Source organism: Oncorhynchus masou, chromosome 8 (genome assembly GCF_036934945.1).
Source record: "Oncorhynchus masou masou isolate Uvic2021 chromosome 8, UVic_Omas_1.1, whole genome shotgun sequence".
NCBI lineage: Eukaryota > Metazoa > Chordata > Actinopteri > Salmoniformes > Salmonidae > Oncorhynchus > Oncorhynchus masou.
Window position 1 is genome coordinate 35,562,492 of NC_088219.1, and position 22,327 is coordinate 35,584,818.

Genomic DNA, 22,327 nt, shown 5'->3' on the forward strand with positions numbered 1-22,327 from the left:
CTGTAAACTGTATATTAGTGTTGTTTTGGTAGCATTGACCCTTCTGTAAACTATATATTAGTGTTGTTTTGGTAGTATTGACCCTTCTGTAAACTGTGTATTAGTGTTGTTTTGGTAGCATTGACCCTTCTGTCAACTGTATATTAGTGTTGTTTTGGTAGCATTGACCCTTCTGTAAACTGTATATAGTGTTGTTTTTATTATTGACCCTTTGTAAACTGTATATTAGTGTTGTTTTGGTAGCATTGACCCTTCTGTAAACTGCATATTAGTGTTGTTTTGGTATTATTGACCCTTCTGTAAACTGTATATTAGTGTTGTTTTGGTAGCATTGACCTTCTTCTGTAAACTGTAAACAATATATTAGTGTTGTTTTGGTAGTATTGACACTTCTGTAAACTGTATATTAGTGTTGTTTTGGTAGCATTGACCCTTCTGTAAACTGTATATTAGTGTTGTTTTGGTATTATTGTAAACTGTATATTAGTGTTGTTTTGGTAGCATTGACCCTTCTGTAAACTGTATATTAGTGTTGTTCTGGTTGCATTGACCACTCTGTAAACAATATATTAGTGTTGTGAAATAACCCTTCTGTAAACTATATATTAGTGTTGTTCTGGTGGTAGTAAACATTGACCCTTCTGTAAACTGTATATTAATGTTGTGAATGTTGGTAGCATTGACCCTTCTGTAAACTGTACATTAATGTTGTTTTTAATGTTGTGAATAGTGTTGTTTTGGTAGTATTGACCCTTCTGTAAACTGTATATTAGTGTTGTTTTTGTAGTATTGACCCCTCTGTAAACTGTATATTAGTGTTGTTCTGTAAACTGTAAACTGTATATTAGTGTTGTTTTGGTAGTATTGACCGCTTTGTAAACAATATATTAGTGTTGTTTTGGTAGTGTTGACCCTTCTGTAAACTGTATATTAGTGTTGTTCTGGTTGTATAGACCGCTCTGTAAACAATATATTAGTGTTGACTTTGGTAGTATTGACCCTTCTGTAAACTGTATATTAGTGTTGTTTTGGTAGTATTGACCCTTCTGTAAACTGTATATTAGTGTTGTTTTGGTAGCATTGACCCTTCTGTAAACTGCATATTAGTGTTGTATATTAATGTTGTGAATGATGGTAGCATTGACCCTTCTGTAAACTGTATATTAGTGTTGTTCTGGTAGCATTGACCTTTCTGTAAACTGTGTATTAGTGTTGTTTTGGTAGCTTTGACCCATCTGTAAACTGTATATTAGTGTTGTTTTGGTAGCATTGACCCTTCGGTTAACTGTATATTAGTGTTGTTTTGGTAGCATTGACCCTTCTGTAAACTGTACATTAATGTTGTTTTGGTAGCATTGACCCTTCTGTAAACTGTATATTAGTGTAGTTTTGTGTATTAGTGTTGTTTTGGTAGCATTGTAAACTTTACTTCTGTCAACTGTATATTAGTGTTGTTTTGGTATTATTGACCCTTCTGTAAACTATATATTAGTGTGTTGTTTTTGGTAAACTGTATATTAATGTTGTGAATGATGGTAGCATTGATCCTTCTGTAAACTGTATATTAGTGTTGTTTTGGTAATTGACCCTTCTGTAAACTGTGTATTAGTGTTGTTCTGGTACTATTGATGTAAACTATATATTAGTGTTTTTTGGTAGTATTGACCCTTCTGTAAACTGTATATTAGTGTTGTTTGGTAGCATTGACCCTTCTGTAAACTGTATATTAGTGTTGTTCTGTAAACTATATATTAGTGTTGTATTGACTGCTCTGGAAACAATATATTGAGTGTTGATATTAGTATTTTTTGGTAGCATTGACCCTTCTGTAAACTATATTAGTGTTGTTTGGTAGCATTGACTTCTGTAAACTGTGTATTAGTGTTGTTCTGTAAACTATTGTTTGTATATTAGTGTTGTTGTGTAAATTGTATATTAGTGTTGTTTTGGTAGCTTTGACCCTTCTGTAAACTGTATGTTAGTGTTGTTTTGGTAGCTTTGACCCTTCTGTAAACTGTATATTAATGTTGTGAATGATGGAGCATTGACCCTTCTGTAAACTGTATATTAATGTTGTGAATGATGGAGCATTGACCCTTCTGTAAACTGTATAATGTTTAATGTTTTGTAAATGTATATTAATGTTGTGAATGATGGAGCATTGACCTTCTTCTGTATATTAATGTTGTGAATGATAATAAACTGTATATTAATGTTGTCAATGATTAACCCTTCTGTAATCTGTATATTAATGGTGTGAATGATGGTAGCATTGACCCTTCTGTAAACTGTATATTAATGTTGTGAATGATGGTAGCATTGACCCTTCTGTAAACTGTATATTAATGTTGTGAATGCTGTTAGTGTTGACTGCTCTGTAAACTGTATATTAGTGAAGTGAATGCTGGTAGTGTTGACTGCTCTGTATACTGTAGTGTTGACTTTTGGACAGATGGTTGACCATGGGTTGAACCAAGCTGATGTTTAAAGCAGGGATTAGGGATCCTTCTCTCCTCTCCTCTCTCCTCACTTTCTTTCCTCTCTTCCTCTCCTCCTCCTCTCCTCTCCCAGGCTTAATAGAAAGGGCCTGGTTGTGATCTGAATACAGAGCACACCATCAAAGGAACCCAACGAACAGTGCTGTGAAACGACTGCTCACACACACACACTCATTCACCCACTAACATATACACACATACAGTGCCTACTGTTCTCTCCATACATATGTTTGCATGCACACATATACATTTTGAGCCTACATATACAGTATTATCACTCACTCACATCAATGAGGGAGACACACACACACACACACACACACACACACACACACACACACACACACACACACACACACACACACACACACACACACACACACACACACACACACACACACACACACACACACACACACACACACACACACACACACACACACACACACACACACACACACTCGGCATCAAGATCACAACAAGGACGGAAATATGTTTCTGAGTTGATTACAAAGGACATTTTATTATAACTTATGAAGCTTTGATGAAAATGAAAAGCCAAACCCCAGCTCATCCAGATGACGCAGAGCTCAGCAGACGTGACACCTCAACTGTGCTCTCGGACACCTCAAGTCCCCCCTGGCTAAATGTCCATGGTGATATTAGACTAGAATAGGATAGAACTCCCCACTTTCACTCCTCTTCCTTAACTGACCCGTTTCAGTCCTGCTGATCGTGATCCCATCATATGACTGAACCTTAGTTTTTACCTACTTTTCCACCCCTCCTGTCTCTCACTCCCGCTATACCTCTCTCTCTCTCTCTCTCTCTCTCTCTCTCTCTCTCTCTCTCTCTCTCTCTCTCTCTCTCTCTCTCTCTCTCTCTCTCTCTCTCTCTCTCTCTCTCTCTCTCTCTCTCTCTCTCTCTCTCTCTCTCTCTCTCTCTCTCTCTCTCTCTCTCTCTCTCTCTCTCTCTCTATATATATATATATATATATATATATATATATATACATACACTTTCTGTCCCTCTATACCTCTCTCTCTATATGCATATATATGTATATCTCTTTCTGTCCCGCTATACCTCTCTCTCTCTCTATATATATATATATATATATCCCTCTGTCCCGCTATACCTCCCTCTCTCTCTCTATATATATATATATATATATATATATATAGAGAGAGAGAGAGAGATATAGAGGGACAGAAAGAGAGAGATATATATAGAGAGAGGAGAGTGGTAGAGGGACAGAAAGAGGGATATAGAAGAGTATAGAGGGACAGAAAGATATATATATATATAATCTTTCTGTCCCTCTATACCACTCTCTCTATATATATCTCTCTCTTTCTGTCCCTCTATATCTCTCTCTATATATATATATATCTCTCTCTCTCTTTCTTTCTCAGCGCGCACACACACACTGTCATGTGTCACTTCCAAAAAAGAGATGTAAAGAGCAGGAACAGAGGGAGTGAGAGGGAGAGCACAGTGCAGCTCCACTGATGCAGTGTGACCCAGTTACAGACAAACACTTTTAAACAAGGTGGCTGAGTGTTTAGCCAGGTCCTTTTGATCCGTTTCGCCCTGTGGTCACTGGAAGTTTAGAAGACTGCAATTGCAGCAGCATTTACTGTCTTACGATATAGTAGTTTCATTTTACAGTATTGTACTTCTCTCTCCCAGCTCTACCACTGAACGACAGTAGCTACTGTCTACAATCTGTGTGTTTGTGTACGATACACTACATGATCAAAAGTATCTGAAACACGTGCTCGTCCAACATCTCATTCCAAAATCATGGCCATTAATATGGTGTTGCCCCCCCCCCCCCTTTGCTGCTATAACTCTTCTGGGAAGGCTTTCCACTAGATGTTGGAGCATTGCTGCGGGGACTTGCTTCCTTTCAGGCACAATAGTATGAGTGAGGTTGGACACTGATGTTGGGCGATTAGGCCTGACTCGCAGTCGGCGTTCCAATTCATACCAAAGGTGTTCGGTGGGGTTGAGATCAGGCCTCTGTGCAGGTCAGTCAAATTCTTCCACACCGATCTCGACAAACCATTTATGTATGAATCTCACTTTGTGCACGGGGACATTGTCATGCTGAAACACAAAAGGGCCTTCCCCAAACTGTTGCCACAAATTTAGCACAGAATCATCTAGAATGTCATTGTAGGCTGTAGCGTTAAGGTTTCCCTTCATTGGAACTAAGGGGCCTAGTCCTAACCATGAAAAACAGCCCCAGACCATTATCCCTCCTCCACCAAACTTTACAGTTTAAACTATACATTGGGGCAGGTAGTGTAGTGTAGAGAACGTGTTTCCGCTGCTCCAGAGTCCAATGGCGGGCGGCTTTACACCACTGCAGCCGACGCTTGGCATTGCTCATGGTAATCTTAGGATTGTGTGCGGCTGCACGGCCATGGAAACCAATTTCATAAAGCTCCCAACGAACAGTTCTTGAGCTGTCGTTGCTTCCAGAGGCAGTTTGGAACTCGGGAATTGAGTGTTGCAACCGAAGACAGACCATTTTTACATGCTGCACACTTCAGCACTTGACTGTCCCATTCTGAGCTTGTGTGGCCCACCACTTCCCGGCTGAGCTGTTGTTGCTCCTAGATGTTTACACTTACAGTTGACCGGGGTCACTCTTGCAGGGTAGAAATTTGACGAACTGACTTGTTGAAAAGGTGGCATCCGACAATGGTGCCACGTTGAAAGTCTCTGAGCTATTCAGTAAGGCCGTTCTACTGCCAATGTTTGTCTATGAGGATTGCATGGCGGTGTGCTCGATTTTATACACCTGTCAGCAACGGGCGTGGCTGAAATAGCCAAATCTACTAAATTGAAGTTGTGTCTACATACTATTGCATATACGTATAGTGTAGCTATGCTATCAGAGCTCTTTCACCTCTCTCTTCTTCTTAAGAGAAAGCCTTATATGAAAGGCCCTATGCAAACTTTGGCTCACTCCATATCACTGTCTCCATCTTATGTTCACTCCTAACCATCCTCCTCTCTGCTCTATCAAATCAAGCTTTATTTATGTAGCACATTTCAGACAAGGATGCAACTCTATGCGCATCACAGGAAAAAACATACATAAAAAATTGAAAAAAATGAAAACAGAAATATTTACTCCATAACAAACATCAGAGGGAAAAAACAAAAAGAATAACCGTAAAACAGAAAAGCCTATAATACACCCCAAAGAAAAGCAGAGCAAAAAGTTGTGTTTTAAGATCCCTTCTAAATATGTCCACAGTTTCACCTCCACCCCCCCCTTCAGATTCTCTGGCAGTGTTTTCCAGAGGCTGACGGCATAATAACTAAAGGCTGCCTCTCCATGCCTCTTCGTACAAAGCTTTGAGATAGTTCCAGAGGAGACGAGGGACGTAAATGGGCATTCGGGAGTATTCAGACCACTTCCATTATTCCACATTTTGTTACGTTACAGCCTTATTCTAAAATGGTTTCAATAAATATGTGTCCTCATCAATCTACACACAATACCCTATAATGACGAAGCGAAAACATATTTTTTTTATTGGGCAAATGTATTACAAAAAAAACAGAAATACCTTATTTACATAAGTATTCAGACCCTTTGCTATGAGACTCGAAATTGAGCTCAGGTGCATCCGGTTTCTATTGATCATCCTTGAGATGTTTCTACAACTTGATTGGAGTCCACCTGTGGTAAATTCAAGTGATTGGACATGATTTGGAAAGGCACACACCTGTCTATATAAGGTCCCATAGTTGACAGAGCATGTCAAAAACCAAGCCGCGAGGTCGAAGGAATTGAGACAGGATTGTGTCCTGGCACTGGTCTGGGGAAGTGTAGCAAAACATTTCTGCAGCATTTAAGGTCCCCAAGAACACAGTGGCCTCCATCATTCTTAAATAGAAGAAGTTTGGAAAAGCCAAAGGTCTTCCTAGAGCTGGCCGCCAGGCCAAACCGAGCAATCAGGGTGAAGGAGGAGAGCCTTGGTCAAGAAGGTGACCAAGAACCCAAGAACCCAATGGTCACTCAACCATCTCTGCAGTACTCTACCAATCAGGCCTTTATAGTAGAGTGGCCAGACGGTAGCCACTCCTCAGTAAAAGGCACATCTCAGATCATGAAAAACACGATTCTCTGGTCTGATTAAATCAAGATTGAACTCTTTAGCCTGAATGCCAAGTGTCACGTATGGAGGAAACCTGGCACCATCTCTACGGTGAAGAATGGTGGTGTCAGCATCATGCAATGGAGATGTTTTTCAGCAGCAGGGACTGGGAGACTAGTCAGGATTGAGGGAAAGATGAACGGAGCAAAGTACAGAGAGATCCTTGATGAAAACCTGCTCCAGAGCACTCAGGACCTCAGACTAGGGCGAAGGTTCACCTTCCAACAGGGCAACGACCCTAAGCACAGAGCCAAGAGATTGCAGGGGTGGCTTCGAGACAAGTTTCTGAATATCCTTGAAAGGCCCAGCCAGAGTCCAGACTTGAATCCAATTGAACATCTCTGGAGAGACCTGAAAATAGCTGTGCAGCGATGCTCCCCATCCAACCTGACAGAGCTTGAGAGGATCTGCAGAGAAGAATGGGAGGTGTGCCAAGCTTGTAGCGTCATACCCAAGAAGACTCGAGGCTGTAATCGCTGCCAAAGGTTCTTCAGCAAAGTATTGAGTTAAAGGTCTGAACACTTAAGTAAATGGTCAGTTTAATCAATTTTAGAATAAGTCTGTACGGTAGGAAAATGTTGAAAAAGTCAAGGGGTCTGAATACTTTCCGAGTGCACCGTAACTAAAAAGCATGTCTGACATGTATTGGGGTACACAATTGTGGATTGATATAAAAACCAATAGAATCATCTTAAAATGTATTCTAAAACAGGCAGAGAGTGAAGAGACTTTAAATCTGTGTAATGTGTGCTCTCTGTCTGGTCTTGGTCACTACTCGTGCCGCAGCATTCTGTATGTTTTGCAGTTGACTAATGGCTTTCTTGGGTAGACCAGACAGGAGAGTATTACAGTAGTCAAGCCTGCTTGTAATAAAAGCAGGGTTGAGTCTCTCTGTATCAGCCTGAGGGAGAATGTTCCTGAGGTGGTAAAAGGCTATTTTGGTCACATTCCTATTGTGTGATTCGAAATTGAGTTTGTAATCTAAACTGATGCCTAGGTTTTTTACCTGGTATTTTTTACCTGACGTTGGCTAATGGGGATCCTAATAAATCAATGTGTGACCAGATTCTCTCTCTGTGCTTTGGCTTCAATAATAAGTAACTCGGTCTTGTCTTGATTCAGCTGGAGGAAGTAGTGATTCATCCAAGTATTTAAATCACCAATACAATCTGTCAAGCTAAAGTCCGCTTGTGACACAGAAATATTCATTTGTGTATCATTTGCGCAGCACTGAAAATCAATTCTGTGCTTTCTGATAATGCCATCAAGGGGTAAAATATACCCAAATTTGAACCGAGTGGAACGCCACATGTGATATCTATTTTCTCTGAGTTATGTTCACCAAGGGTGACAAAAAACTCTCGAACAGTTGAATAGGTCTTAAACCAATTTAGAATTGGACACGAGAGGCCAACCCACAACCAGTCTGTCTAAAACAGTGTTTCCCAAACTTGCCCTAGCACTACACAGCTGATTCAAATAATCAACTAATCATCAAACTTTGATTTGAATCAGCTGTGTAGTGCTAGGGCAAAAACGCAAAAGTGCACCCCTTGGGGTCCCGAGGATCGAGTTTGAGAAACGTTGGTCTAGAAGGACGTCATGGTCAACAATGTTGAATGCAGCAGTTACATTCAAGAGTACAAGGACAGAGAGCTGTTTGGCATCTGTGTTTTGGCTCTAAGATAGTTTGCCACTTTATAAGTAAGAATTTTAGCTGTTTAAAAAAACGATTTCTCCAGAATTTTACTTGGCCGAAAATTGCTAAGAGCTGAAGAATCGAAATATATTTTTTTCAGAAGGGGTTTTACCATAGCAGTTTTTAGTGCCGTGGGAAAAGTGCCTGTGAACATGGAGTGATTAACAATAGTTTGCTTAACTCATACCGAGCCTAATGTTTGTTACATTTGTCGCACTGCTTTGCTTTATCTTGGCCAGGTCGCAGTTGTAAATGAGAACCTGTTCTTAACTGGCCTCCCTGATTAAATAAAGGTGAAATAAAAAAATATATAATGATAAATCCTCTCTGAAATATGCCGCAAACTCATCACATTTCGATGTGGAGTAAAGTTCCCATAGGTTTGCCGGGGTAAGATTTATCAGGACATCAATGGTCGAAAAGAGCACTCTTGAATTATTCCGATTATTTAGTGACCAAGTTACAAAAATGTGTCCGTCCGGAATTTTGAATTGCCTTGTTGTGTATGCCAAGTTGTTGTCTCAGAACATCATAATAGACCTGCAACTTTGACTTTCTCCTCTTCCGCTCAAACTTTCTGCAATTTCTCCTTAATTGATTCATTTCCTCACTCATCCAAGGGGCTATCCGTTTGGATGTGGCTTTTTTTTTTTTACCCTATGGGGCCAGAGCCTTGAGCCTGACACAGACCGACTGCTCTGTGGATAGACTGTAGAGACTAGATGAGATTATGATAGATCCGTATGAGAGAGAGAGAGAGAGAGAGAGAGAGAGAGAGAGAGAGAGAGAGAGAGAGAGAGAGAGAGAGAGAGAGAGAGAAGGGTGATAGAGATAAAGAGGAGAGTGTTTTATGGCTTTGTTGGGTGTGAATAGCAGCTGCACTGGCTGGCTGTCTGGCTTTACACCGCTGCAGCACAGCAGCCAAAGGCATTCATAGCTTTTAGACTACAGACAACGCTGCTCTTTCATCTGGGAGGCAGCAGGTATATAGTGAACATTTCGCAGTAGCAACATTTTACAAGTGATTTGATGGAGGATATAATGTGAAAGTATTTCAGGGTTTAATTGAAGATATTAAGCAATGGGTTTCACCTTTTGTAGGCTACTGTATAAGGTTATCCACAGTGCTAGCCCCAGCCCTATTTCCAACAATTTCCCGTACTCTCTGCTTCCACCCAGCCTACAGCTGGCTTGCAAAAGTATTCACCCCCCATTGGCATTTTTCCTAATGTATTGCCTTACAACCTGGAATTAAAATAGATTTGGGGGGGGGGTTGTATCATTTGACTTACACAACATGCCTACCACTTTGAAGATGCTAAATATGTTTTATGAAACAAGCAAGAAATAAGACAAATGAACTGAACTTGACAAATACCCCCCCCCCCCCCCAAAAAAAGTAAATACTTTGTAGAGCCACCTTTTGTAGCAATTGCAGCTGCAAGTCTTTTGGGGGTACACTTGGCACATCTAGCCACTGGGATTTTTGCCCATTCTTCAAGGCAAAACTGCTCCAGCTCCTTCAAGTTGGATGGGTTCTGCTGCTGTACAGCAATCTTTGAGTCATACCACAGATTCACAATTGGATTGAAGTCTGGGCTTTGATTAGGCCATTCCAAGACATTTAAATGTTTCCCCGTAAACCACTCGTGTGTTTCTTTAGCAGTATGCTTAGGGTCATTGTCCTGCTGAAAGGTGAACCTCCGTCCGAGTCTCAGATCTCTGGAAGAGTGAAACAGGTTTCCCTTCAAGAATTTCCCTTTATTTAGCGCCACCCATCATTCCTTCAATTCTGACCAGTTTCCCAGTACCTGCAGATGAAAAACATCCCCAAAGCATGATGCTGCTGCCACCACGCTTCACTGTGGGGATGGTGTTCTTGGGTGATGCGAGGTGTTGGGTTTGTGCCAGACATAGCATTTTCCTTGATGGCCAAAAAGCTCAATTTTAGTCTCATCTGACCAGAGTACCTTCTTCCATATGTTTGGGGAGTCTCCCACATGCTTTTTGGCTAACGCCTAACGTGTTTGCTTATTTTTTTTCTTTAAGCAATGGCTTTTTTCTGGCCACTCTTCCGTGAAGCCCAGCTCTGTGGAGTGTACAGATTGAAATGGTCCTATAGGCAGGTACTCCAATCTCAGCTGTGGAGATTTGCAGCTCCTTCAGGGTTATCTTTGGTCTCGTTGTTGCCTCTCTGATTAATGCCCTCCTTGCCCGGTCCGTGAGTTTTTGTGGGCGGCCCTCTCTTGGTAGGTTTGTTGTGGTGCAATATTCTTTCTATTTTTTTATAATGGATTTAATGGTGTTCCATGTGATGTTCAAAGTTTCTGATATTTTTTTATAACCCAACCCTGATCTGTACTTCTCCACAACTTTGTCCCTGACCTGTTTGGAGAGCTCCTTGGTCTTCATGATGCTTGGTGGTGTTGCAGACAGGTGTATATATTCTGAGATCATGTGACACTTAGATTGCACACAGGTGGACTTTAATTAACCAATGATGTGACTTCTGAAGGTAATTGGCTGCACCAGATGTTATTTAGGGACTTCATAGCCGAGGGGTGAATACAGCACTTTTCAGTTTTTTATTTTTTAGAATTTTTGGAAAAAGTAAATTTTTCATTTCACTTCACCAACTTGGAATATTTTGTGTATGTCCATTTCATGAAATCTAAATAAATCTCCATTTAAATTACAGGTTGTAATGAAACAAAATAGGAAAAACACGAAGGGGGATGAATACTTTTGCAAGGCATAATACTGGCCAAAGTCCTCGCCTATAGGCAGTGGCAGCAGTGCCTTCCTGGGAGGTGTCCTTCCTCAGATGGGGCCTACAGAACAAAGAGTACACACACACACACACACACACACACACACACACACACACACACACACACACACACACACACACACACACACACACACACACACACAATGGAGGCGGCACAGTGGGGCAGATCCAGGCTGCACCACATACACACCCCTCCCACTGATTGCAGAGAGAAGGAGAAAGGGGGGGGGAGTTACAGTCAATCCCGCTGGGAGGGAGAGCAAGGGAGCAAGAGAGAGAGAGAGAAAAGGCTGCAAGATCCCCTGCTCTGAGCATTGTGTACGGGCACGCTTACACGAAGTCTCAAACATGCAGAGATTGAGAGAGGAGAGGCTGTGTCCCACTTCAGAGAGGGCACAGGAAATAGGACAGCCTCTGTACCAGTAGAGAGAGAGAGAAGGGAGAAGAAGAAAAAAGGAAAACCAGAGAGAGAGAGAAGGAAGAGCGAGTGAGAGCATTGTAGCACTGATTCTCCGCCCCTCACCTCAAAGTAGCAGCAGCAAGAAAGAGAGGGAGAGAAAGGGAGAAGGAGGAAGAGAGCCACAAGGAAAACAGAGAGAAGGAGCAAGTACTCTGCAGTGGGAAAGGGGAAATTGTGCTTTGAGAAAGCTCTGCTCTACACTCCTCCGGTCCTCCCTCTTTTAATTTGCTCCGGCAAAAGCTCCGGCTCTTCCTCTCTCTCTCTCCATCCATCTGCCAAGCGTTGTTTGATTGTTCCGGGGAATTCTGACCATGCCTGGTGAGTGCCCTGTGTTCTGCTGCTTATCACATGTCACTCACACTGCGTTATGTGCGTTCAGGCTTTCAATGGTGTGTTTGTATGAGTGCGTATGGAAACAAATTAGGGTCAGTAAAGGAGAAGGGGTTTTATTGAGATGCCGGGGTTTATTCCAGCGTTCGTCCTGTTATTTTGCGGTGCTCTGTCCTCTCTCTCAAATGTATTCATTTCAATTAGCTATATTGGCATGACAAGATATTACATTATTTGACAAATAAAACATCTAGGAACATAATTAAATGTGGAATTGAGGAAATTAAAATATCCTATCTCTGTTATAGGATTAGGTGTCACTGTAAAAACAGTGTAGTGTAGTGCACAATTGTATTCAACATGCACTCTTGCTATGGAATAACATACTAATCTCCTGCACTGTCTATTAGTCGCAAGGAACTAACACCTTCTGTCTGATAAGGACCTGAGCTCTTGGGGTTTGAATGAGAACCAGTGTCAGTGCTGCTCTACCACAGAAATGGTGAGAGGGAGAGAGAGACGGAGAGGGAGGGAGAGAGAGAGAGAGAGAGAGAGAGAGAGAGGGGGGGAGGGAGGGAGGGAGAGAGGAGAGAGAGAGAGAGAGAGAGAGAGAGAGAGAGAGAGAGAGAGAGAGAGAGAGAGAGAGAGAGAGAGAGAGAGAGATCAGCCTCTCCAGCCCCGCTAACAGAAATCAGATGACTGGCCACCACTCCCGCTGCCTGCTAGGTGGTCAGAGGCGGATTTGGGTTGCCGTTCTGAAACCATAGGCAGTATGAAGTCATTATCGTTGTCATGATGCCCCTTTGACCCTTAGCAAGGGAACAGAGAGAGCGGTACATATACCCCTGGAGAGGAGAGTGACCGCTAATTTCATTTACAGAGACACTGTCTCTTTCATTCAGGAGAGGAGAGGAGGAGATGACGGGAAATGCTACCGTTGCTGGTTGAGCTAACCGCCAATCTGTCTGTTCCCTCTCTCTCTCTCCATCCCCAGGCTGTCTGTTACTAATTGAGCAATACACCCAGTCTTTATGTCCGTTGTTTAGAGAGAGCAAGGTCTTTTTAATCATCTCTTAGAAATACCATATTAGAGTTATTGGATGGTATAATTCAGAGATGGTGATGTACATAAATCTATAGGAATGATTCTTACTCAGAGGAATCATGTTTTATGTTGATTCAATTTATTTGTTGTACTTTCATTTTGTTCAATTCTCTACTCTAGTTAGAGTTGGATTATATTTGTGTCCTATTCCTAATAAATTGTTTGTATGATAGTGTTGTTGTTGATATTGTTGTTGCATCCAGTACTGTGTAATCTTTTCAAATATTGTACCAATGCCCTGTTAATATACACTCGCAAAGTTGTGATTGTTTTGTTTTCATTCATCAAAGATAAATAAATACCAGAGACGCACAGCAGAACGCCAACGTTAATTATCCCTCGGTGTAATAAAACAAGAGACAACACAGGCAATGAATAACCATCAAACAATGGATCCTAAATGCAACAATGAATAATCCTTCTTTGGTGTAGTGACTGTCTGGGTAAATGTTAGCTTAGAGATATCTGAAATTCTGAATTGAATGTGAGAGGACAGGATGGGAGGGGAGAGGAAAGGAAAGGAGGGGAGAGGAAAGGAAAGCAGAGGGGTGAGGAGAGGAGAGATCGGCTGGTTGTGCTGATTGTTTGTTGCCTGCCTGTGTATGTGATGCCCTCCCGACGATCATCATCGTGATTGGCTGCCATTCAGATTAAGCGGCAGCATAGTTGGATGCAGTGTTGTTTATCTCCAAACATACTGGACAAAATTATAAATGCAACATGCAACAATTTCAAAGAGTCATAGTTCATATAAGGAAATAAGTCAATTGAAGTAAAGAAAGAATGGAGTTCACTACCGAGCAGGGTCACAGCCATGGGTGGGCCTGGGAGGGCATAGGCCCACCCACTGGGGAGCCAGGCCCAGCCAATCAGAATTAGCTTATCCCCACAAAAGGGCTTTATTACAGACAGAAATTACTGCCAAATTCTCTTAAACGATGGTAGAGAAATGAACATTGAATTATCTGGCAACAACTCTGGGTGGACATTCCTGCAGTCATCATGACAATTGCACGCTCCCTCAAAACTTGAGACATCTACATTGTGGCATTGTGTTGTATCAGCTTCTTGATATGCCTCACCTGTCAGGCGGATGGATTATCTTGACAAAGGCTACAATGCTCACTACATTTGAGAGAAATACACTTTTTGTGCGTGTGTAAACTTTCTGGGATCTTTCATTTCAGCTCATGAAACATGGGACCAGTGTGTGTGTGCGTGCGTTTCAGAAGATTGTAGGTACGTGTATATGAGTGCGACTGTATGTGTGCGTTTGTTTACCAATGCAGAGAGACAGTGCGATCTCGCTAACCGACAGCCAAGTGTGAAAATGGGAGAGTGAGAGAAAGAGCCGTAAGTCATTTTCACAACCTTACACACACAGTGGCAGAATATGCAAGGGTGAGACGATGCGAACATGGATATTAGAGAGAGAGAGAGAGAGTCAAGGAGAGACGAAAGCAAAGAAAATGGATTGGAGATGAGAGAGATGAAAGGACAGAGTGCCATTGTGTAAATTTTGATGTGCATTTTTAACAGCCTAACATTTTGAAATGATAGATGTGAAGAGATCGGGAGGGAGAAACAAGGAGAACGGGATGAGAGGAGGGCTGTTGGTACTAATGATAAAACATCTTTAATATGAAGTGAAAGAGGTATTCACTTTGATGTGAATGAATATGTTGCGTGTTAGAGAGAAAGGGAGACAGAGACAGAGAGACAGTGCGCCATAATCGGAGGGCCTGTTGTCCGGACCTCTGGCAGTCTCTATGGGGGTGCCACAGGGTTCAATTCTCGGGCCGACTCTTTTCTCTGTATACATCAACGATGTCGCTCTTGCTGCTGGTGATTCTCTGATCCACCTCTACGCAGGCGATACCATTCTGTATACTTCTGGCCCTTCTTTGGACACTGTGTTAACTAGCCTCCAGATGAGCTTCAATGTCATATAACTCTCCTTCCGTGGCCTCCAACTGCTCTTAAATGCAAGTAAAACTAAATGCATGCTCTTCAACCGATCGCTACCAGAAACTGCCCACCCGTCCAGCATCACTACTCTGGACGGTTCTGACTTCGAATATGTGGACATCTACAAATAACTAGGTGTCTGGTTAGACTGTAAACTCTCCTTCCAGACTCACATTAAGCATCTCCAATCCAAAATTAAATCTAGAATCGGCTTCCTATTTCGCAACAAAGCATCCTTCACTCATGCTGCCAAACATACCCTCGTAAAACTGACTATCCTACCAATCCTTGACTTCGGTGATGTCATGTCCAACACTCAATTGGATGTAGTCTATCACAGTGCCATCCGTTTTGTCACCAAGGCCCCATATACTACCCACCACTGCGACCTGTATGCTCTCGTTGGCTGGCCCTCGCTTCATATTTCTCGCCAAACCCACTGGCTCCAGGTCATCTATAAGTCTTTGCTAGGGAATGCCCTGCCTTATCTCAGCTCACTGGTATACCATAGCAGCACCCACCCGTAGCATGCGCTGCAGCAGGTATATTTCACTGGTCACCCCCCAAAGCCAATTCCTCCTTTGGCCGCCTTTCCTTCCAGTTCTCTGCTGCCAATGACTGGAACAAATTGCAAAAATCACTGAAGCTGGAGACTCATATCTCCCTCACTAACTTTAAGCACCAGCTGTCAGTGCAGCTCACAGATCACTGCACTTATCACTGCATTTTTTTTGCTCCTTTGCACCCCAGTATCTCTACTTGCACATTCATCTTCTGCACATCTATCACTCCAGTGTTTAATTGCTCAATTGTAATTATTTCGCCACTATGGCCTATTTATTGCCTTACCTCCCTTAACTTACCTCATATGCACACACGGTTTATATAGACTTTTTTTTCTATTGTGTTATTGACTGTATGTTTGTTTATTCCATGTGTAACTTCCATGTGTTGTTTGTGTCGCACTGCTTTGCTTTATCTTGGCCAGATCGCAGTTGTAAATGAGAATTTGTTCTCAACTGGCCTACCTGGTTAAATAAAGGTGAAATAAAAATAAGCAAGATTTGTGACCTGTTGCCACACCCAGTGAAGAACAAACACCATTGTAAATACAACCCATATTTATGTTTATTTATTTTCTCTTTTTTACTTTAACTATTTGCACATGATATGACAATTGAAATGTCTTTATTATTTTTGAAATTTTGTGAGTGTAATGTTTACTGTTTTTTTTTATTGTTTATTTCACTTTGGTTTATTATCTAGTTCACTTGCTTTAGCAATGTAAACATATGTCTTGGCCATGTTCTGTTATAATCTCCACCCAGCACAGCCAGAAGAGGACTGGCCACCCCACATAGCCTGGTTCCTCTCTAGGTTTCTTCCTAGGTTTTGGCCTTTCTAGGGAGTTTTTCCTAGCCACCGTGCTTCTACACCTGCATTGCTTGCTGTTTGGGGTTTTAGGCTGGGTTTCTGTACAGCACTTTGAGATATCAGCTGATGTACGAAGGGCTACATAAATAAATTTGATTTGATATGTTTCCCATGATAATAAAGCCGAGAGAGAGAGAGAGAGAGAGAGAGAGAGAGAGAGAGAGAGAGAGAGAGAGAGATGGCAGAAAAGCAACTGTCCTTCCTGTCGTGAGAGGACAACAGAAACCACTGACGTCTAGATACGGACCTTAGAACGCAAACGCTTCTGTTAATCAGACAGACAGAAACAGAACCAACTCACTGTTTCAGACTGAGATACCTCAGGGAACTCTAGGGACTGAGAGAAACTACGCAAATACACTCAAGACGAGACACTTTTCTCCTACGTTGGAGCCATTGAGTTAATGCAGCATCAGCCATCCCAGGCAACTAAATGATGCCCCTTACAGTGGAATCTCTTCCCATAGAAGCCTCAGCCAGATATAATAATTACCCAATGGTCATCTGACACAATGGGTGGCCAGGAGAAAAGCATAACGATGAGGAATAGAGAGAGAAAACACCAAGTTAATGCTCTGTAGTCCCTCCCTCACCTTATCCCTGATCCCTCCCTCTATTCTCCCCTCTCCCTCCCTCCCTTCGTCCCCCCTCCATACTTCCCACTTTCTGTAATTAGGCTGTCAAAGCCCATCTCTGTCATGTCCATTGATTTACTGAGAGCTGATGAAGCAGAGCGGATCCACAGTGCTTCGGCCAGATGGAGGGGAGGAGGGCGGTCAGAGGGCTCCTCTAACCAGGCTGGGAGCACTCTGCTGGGGGTTAAAGTTCCACAGTACTGGGGATTGGAGCAAGGATCTCCAGGGGAAGGGGTGGTCAGGCAGGCAGGCAGTGTGTGTGTGTGTGTGTGTGTGTGTGTGTGTGTGTGTGTGTGTGTGTGTGTGTGTGTGTGTGTGTGTGTGTGTGTGTGTGTGTGTGTGTGTGTGTGTGTGTGTGTGTGTGTGTGTGTGTGTGTGTTCACAAAGATGAAGAGACAGACAGACCCAAACAGAGAGACGGACACCATGGGACAGGCTGGTTGTAGTATTAACCGGGACTAGCTGGCTAAGTGCTATAGGATTTGGATGTGGAGCGGATGAAAGTGAGGTTCAATCACCGCCTGGGGAGATTAAATATCTGATTTTCAAATGCTGCAGTTTAATTATGAATCATTAATGAGGCTTTGCTCTCCCTTAGTCAGATAAAGATTGCAAATCTTTCTCTTTCTTTCCTTCATCTCAACACAAAGTTAGTTTTAAAGGTCATTGAATAACAAAGTTGGAGGATGTACAGAACTGTAGTGTGAAGGACAGGGCCTTTCATTAAATAACACATTTTGCATGTTCTTGCTGTCGCTCTTTCTTGATATGAGAGAAAATCATGTGCTCTTGATGGAGCACAGCTGTGTTGTCAATAGCCTCTCAATTTAATTACATTTCAATTTAAGGGCTTTATTGGTTACGGCATAAATTGGCATAAGTTAACATTGCCAAAGAAAGTGAAGTAAGCAACAAAAATTAACAGTAAAAATTACACTCACGGAAGTTCAAAAAGAATAAAGATTTTTCTTTTAAATTTAACTCGACAAGTCAGTTAATGATAATGCAGGGGATTTTCCCAAGGATGCTGTTGACGCATATCCCACAGTAGTTATTGGGGTCAAATCTGTCTCCACTTTTGTGGATTGCGGGGATCAGTCCTTGGTTCCAAATATTGGGGAAGATGCCAGAGCTGAGGATGATGTTAAAGAGTTTTAGCAAATTGGAATTTGTGGTCGCTGTCTCTGACACCCAAAGGTCACAACACAAAGAGTCAGTAGGGTTTGACCGGGGTAGCCTAGTTAAATAAAAAATAAAAAATAGGAATGAATGTGGATGAAAGCACGTACCATCAGCCCTACAGATGCACACATACTTGCTCCTTTTTTAGAATGGATGTTACGGGTCTGAAGTGTTTTATTTGACTGTAGGGCTCTACTGTAAGCTGCTTGGCAGAGAGAGGATGGAGAGAGGGATAGAGGGTGATGGAGGGGGAGGAGGGACAGACGGAGGAGGAGGGATCTGATAATGCAGTTGTCAAGGCAGAAGGGTTGGGTTGCATAATTCTCAAACTCACCAAAGAGGAAGGAAGGCAGGGAGGGAGGGAGAAAGGCAGCCAGAGATATAGGCAGAGAGGGAAGCAGGGATTGGAGGGAGAGAAATGTCTTTATTCTTTTGGAACGTTTTCGAGTGTAATGTTTACTGTAAAAACAAAAGGTTGTTTATTTCACTTTCATTTACTATCTATTTCACTTAAATTGAATTGATTTGAGAGGGAGGCAGAGATGGGGAGAGAGAGAAAGATAGAGAGGAGAGAGAGAAACCCTGTGGCCTGAGGAGATGCTTTCAGTTTATTTCTGACAAATCTCCTCTTTATTGCAGGGTGAATCTCCCTATAATTTTGCGTCCCTCGGTCTTCCTCTGCAGTAATGTTCAGCGATGTGAAATGGTCCCTTTGTGCGGACACACAATTCAGTCCTATTCAAAATCCTATTTTCCCTAACCCATAACTCTTACCATAACCTTATCCCTAACCTTAACCTGAAAACCTAACCCTAGCTCCTAACCCTAACCCCAAAATGAATCTTAGCTCCTAACCCTAACCCTAAAACTAATTCTAACACTAATTCTAACCTTAACCCTAAACCACCCCGAAATAGCATTTGACCTTGTGGGGACCAACAAAATGTCCCCAGTAGGTCACATTTTTGTTTGTTTACTATTCTTGTGTGGACATCTGGTCCGCACAGGTATCGTTAAACACATCCACAAACACACACACTATCCCTAACCATCTATCTCTGTCTCTCTCTCTTCCTCTCCCTCCTCTCTATCTCTCTCTCTGTCCCTCTATTTGCCTGTAGTGGAGGCCCATGGAAGCTAGTCTGAAATGAATTTGTTGTTTACAGCTCTTCTCCCCCTCCCTCTCTCCTCCCTCCATCCCCCTCTCCCTCCATCTCTCTGTGTCAGTGCTGCAGGGTGGTGTTCTGTCTGTTAAACCGGTTAGCTGTTAGCAGAAACCAGGGGGATAAACTCTTAGAGGTGGGGCTCCTAGGGGACTCCCAACAGAGACTTAGCTCCCTGGCGTCTTCTCCTCTTACCTCCTGACCCTTGTTATGTCTGTTTGCCCCAACATGCTCCCCCCTGCCTCCCTCTATTGTAAACTGACACACACACACACATGCATGCACACACATGTACACACATAAACACCCAGCCACACACACATACACACACAACCATGTACACACACCACACATCCATCTACACACACTCGTCACTGTGTACACACAGCACTGCTCAGGCTAACATTCCGAAGAGAGATATTTGTGTGCGTGCAGTCGTGCCTCGGATTCTATGAATGTTATTCATGGTAATAGACAACAGCCTGTCTATTTAGAACCACTGTGTGTTCCTCTATGAATAGCAAAGATACTGTCCGTGTCCCGAACACCCATATTGCGCCCTGAATAGTAGGCCATTTAAGTATGCGTAATTTTTAATTTAAAAAAAAACATTTAATAGTATGCAACATTTTGAAAATGGAGTGTACTTTAAATGCTTTAAACAGCTGATCGATAAGATACGGGACAACGGATTGGCGCATGGCGCATTCTCAGTATGCAAAAATAGATAGTTTTATAGAATTTGAGAAAATCAAGTATGGGTTAAATGCCAAGATGTTATGCTCATTTCAGCTCTTTAACTAGAAGAATTCGATGCACACCTTTCCACAATGCATTGGAAGAGGTGGACAGTGAATGGTAGGCCCTAGTTCTCTTCAAATAGCCAAACAATAAAACTAGGATACCTAGTTGGGAAGATGCGGAATAGCAACCCATATGCGGTGGTGTTCAAATGTAGGCGAAGTAGTTTTTGTTCTCCTTAAAATGAGTATCGCATCGTAGGCTACATCGTCTTTTTTTATACCCAAAGTGGATTTCTGTTTTGAAAATTGAAAATAGTTTATTGTTCTCTTGGCCTTCGTCAGAGCTTTTCAACTAAATACTAAACCATCTCCTGATTTCTGAATGCGTCGGCATCGGGGACTCGGGATGTGGCTGCGTTGTTTATGTCATGTTAACCAGGCCTTTTGATTTGAGTTAAGGATTGTTTACATTTTTTAGGCTACCTATTATTGTTTTTTAAATGTATGGATCAAGCCTTAGCAGTCATTCTGATCTTGTTCCCAATGATCAGTGCTTTAGTTTATTATGTTGCTGTCCAGTGGTTCTGAATTTGCAATACACCCGACTTTCCAAATTGTTCTGTGCAACAGCCTTTTGATTTGAACTTATGAAAAGTTTTGTTGTGTGTACTAGGCTATTTGATTGAATTTATATATTAATATATATACAGCACTTTAGTTTCACTAAAGCATATGTTGAAATGGAACCAAATGAGCTGTTTCTGTCTTCAGTCCTTTTTAAATAGGATAGATGGGCTATAATGTTTACTACCGTGTGAGTCAAATGTGACTGTCTGACTATAACCTGCCTAAGTAGACCTATAACTCCATTCCTATTCTATTCAGATTTTAGAGAAATGAATCGAATAGGAAATGAACTATTATCAGGCTGGTTAATGCGACACATGTCTGTTGAATTTGGACAAATCCACACCACACTCGGCCCCGCCCCACCTACTCTGCGTTGCTGCCGTGGCATACTGCATACTTTTTACTAAAAACAAAGTGCTAAATAGTATGCGACAATGAGTACATAGTTTTCAGTGTATTTCCTGCAGTCAAATTACCTAGTGGCCTCATGGGTGGAATGTTAATAATATTTGTTCGTAATTTCAGCCTTCTGTGATGTTACGTAAAGTGTTTATATTGGGATACAAACTCCAAATGTAATACATTTCAACACTATATCTGACATGGTACAGATGTCTTCTCTTTGTTTAAGCCCACAACCATGTGTGTGAGGTGTATACTTCTGTTTCAAAGTGTTTAAGACTACAAAGAAGCAATCTGCGTGACCCTAATTTAGCCCACTGCAGTAATTAAGTATGTAGTGTGCTTGTATGGGTATTTTGGACATGGCCCACTGAGATGTGACATTTGCTCCACCGAGGTCTGCCTTTCGCTACACTGGACACAAACATACTTGAAGAGTAGTTCCCCAATGGCATTTTGCATTTTGATTGTAAACAGTCTGACAAGACAATGTGTTAGGGTATAATATGAACAAAACCTAGAGAAATGAATAAATCCTCCCAATGTATTGTTCCAGAGTCTAGGTCCTAGACTTTACCATGGCATTGTAGTTAGACGTTAACCAGCCCTGCCTGCTGTAAAAACAAAAAATGGACTGGACAGTTTGTTTATGATTAGAAGCTACACCAATCTACTGCAGAGGAATCAACACACCAAACCTCCAGTTTCGGGTTCTTCGAGGCAGATTAGAGTTCCTCTCTGCTTGCCTATTGTTGTAAGGACACTGTTTCGTAAGGTTTCCAGCGCCTTGGTTACATCTAAGCTACCTTTTACTTGTCCACTGTTGACACAGACTCTTCTTGCTAAGCTTTTCGGACACTTTATGGCCCTCTGTCTACAGGATCATTAGTGTGCCTCTCCACTACCAGGTTTTGCAGTAACATCAAACAGAAACCATTACACATCCACGGAATTAGTATACATTTTGAGAGTACAGTACCAGTACTTGTATTAACTCTGACTCGCTTACATGAAACACTGGCTCAATTTGCGCCTCATTATTTCAACAGTATGGAGGCTCTCTGCCTCCTGGAAGCGCAAACATCTGTATGTGTTCTGTCATTTGA

At 42.0% G+C, this 22,327-nt stretch overlaps 1 protein-coding gene across 4 annotated transcripts in view; it reads left to right on the forward strand.

Annotated features, from left to right (window-relative positions):
• The window catches only part of LOC135544570 (disabled homolog 2-interacting protein-like), a 222,288-nt gene that overhangs the window by 112,919 nt on the left and 87,042 nt on the right, over positions 1-22,327 (forward strand). The window contains exon 1 of one of the 4 annotated variants that reach the window (XM_064972289.1): positions 11,429-11,947. The exons of the other annotated variants lie outside the window; for them this stretch is intronic. The gene's annotated coding sequence lies outside the window, so the exon portion shown is untranslated. Of the gene's footprint in view, positions 1-11,428; positions 11,948-22,327 lie in introns of those variants that run through there. 4 annotated transcript variants of the gene reach the window in all.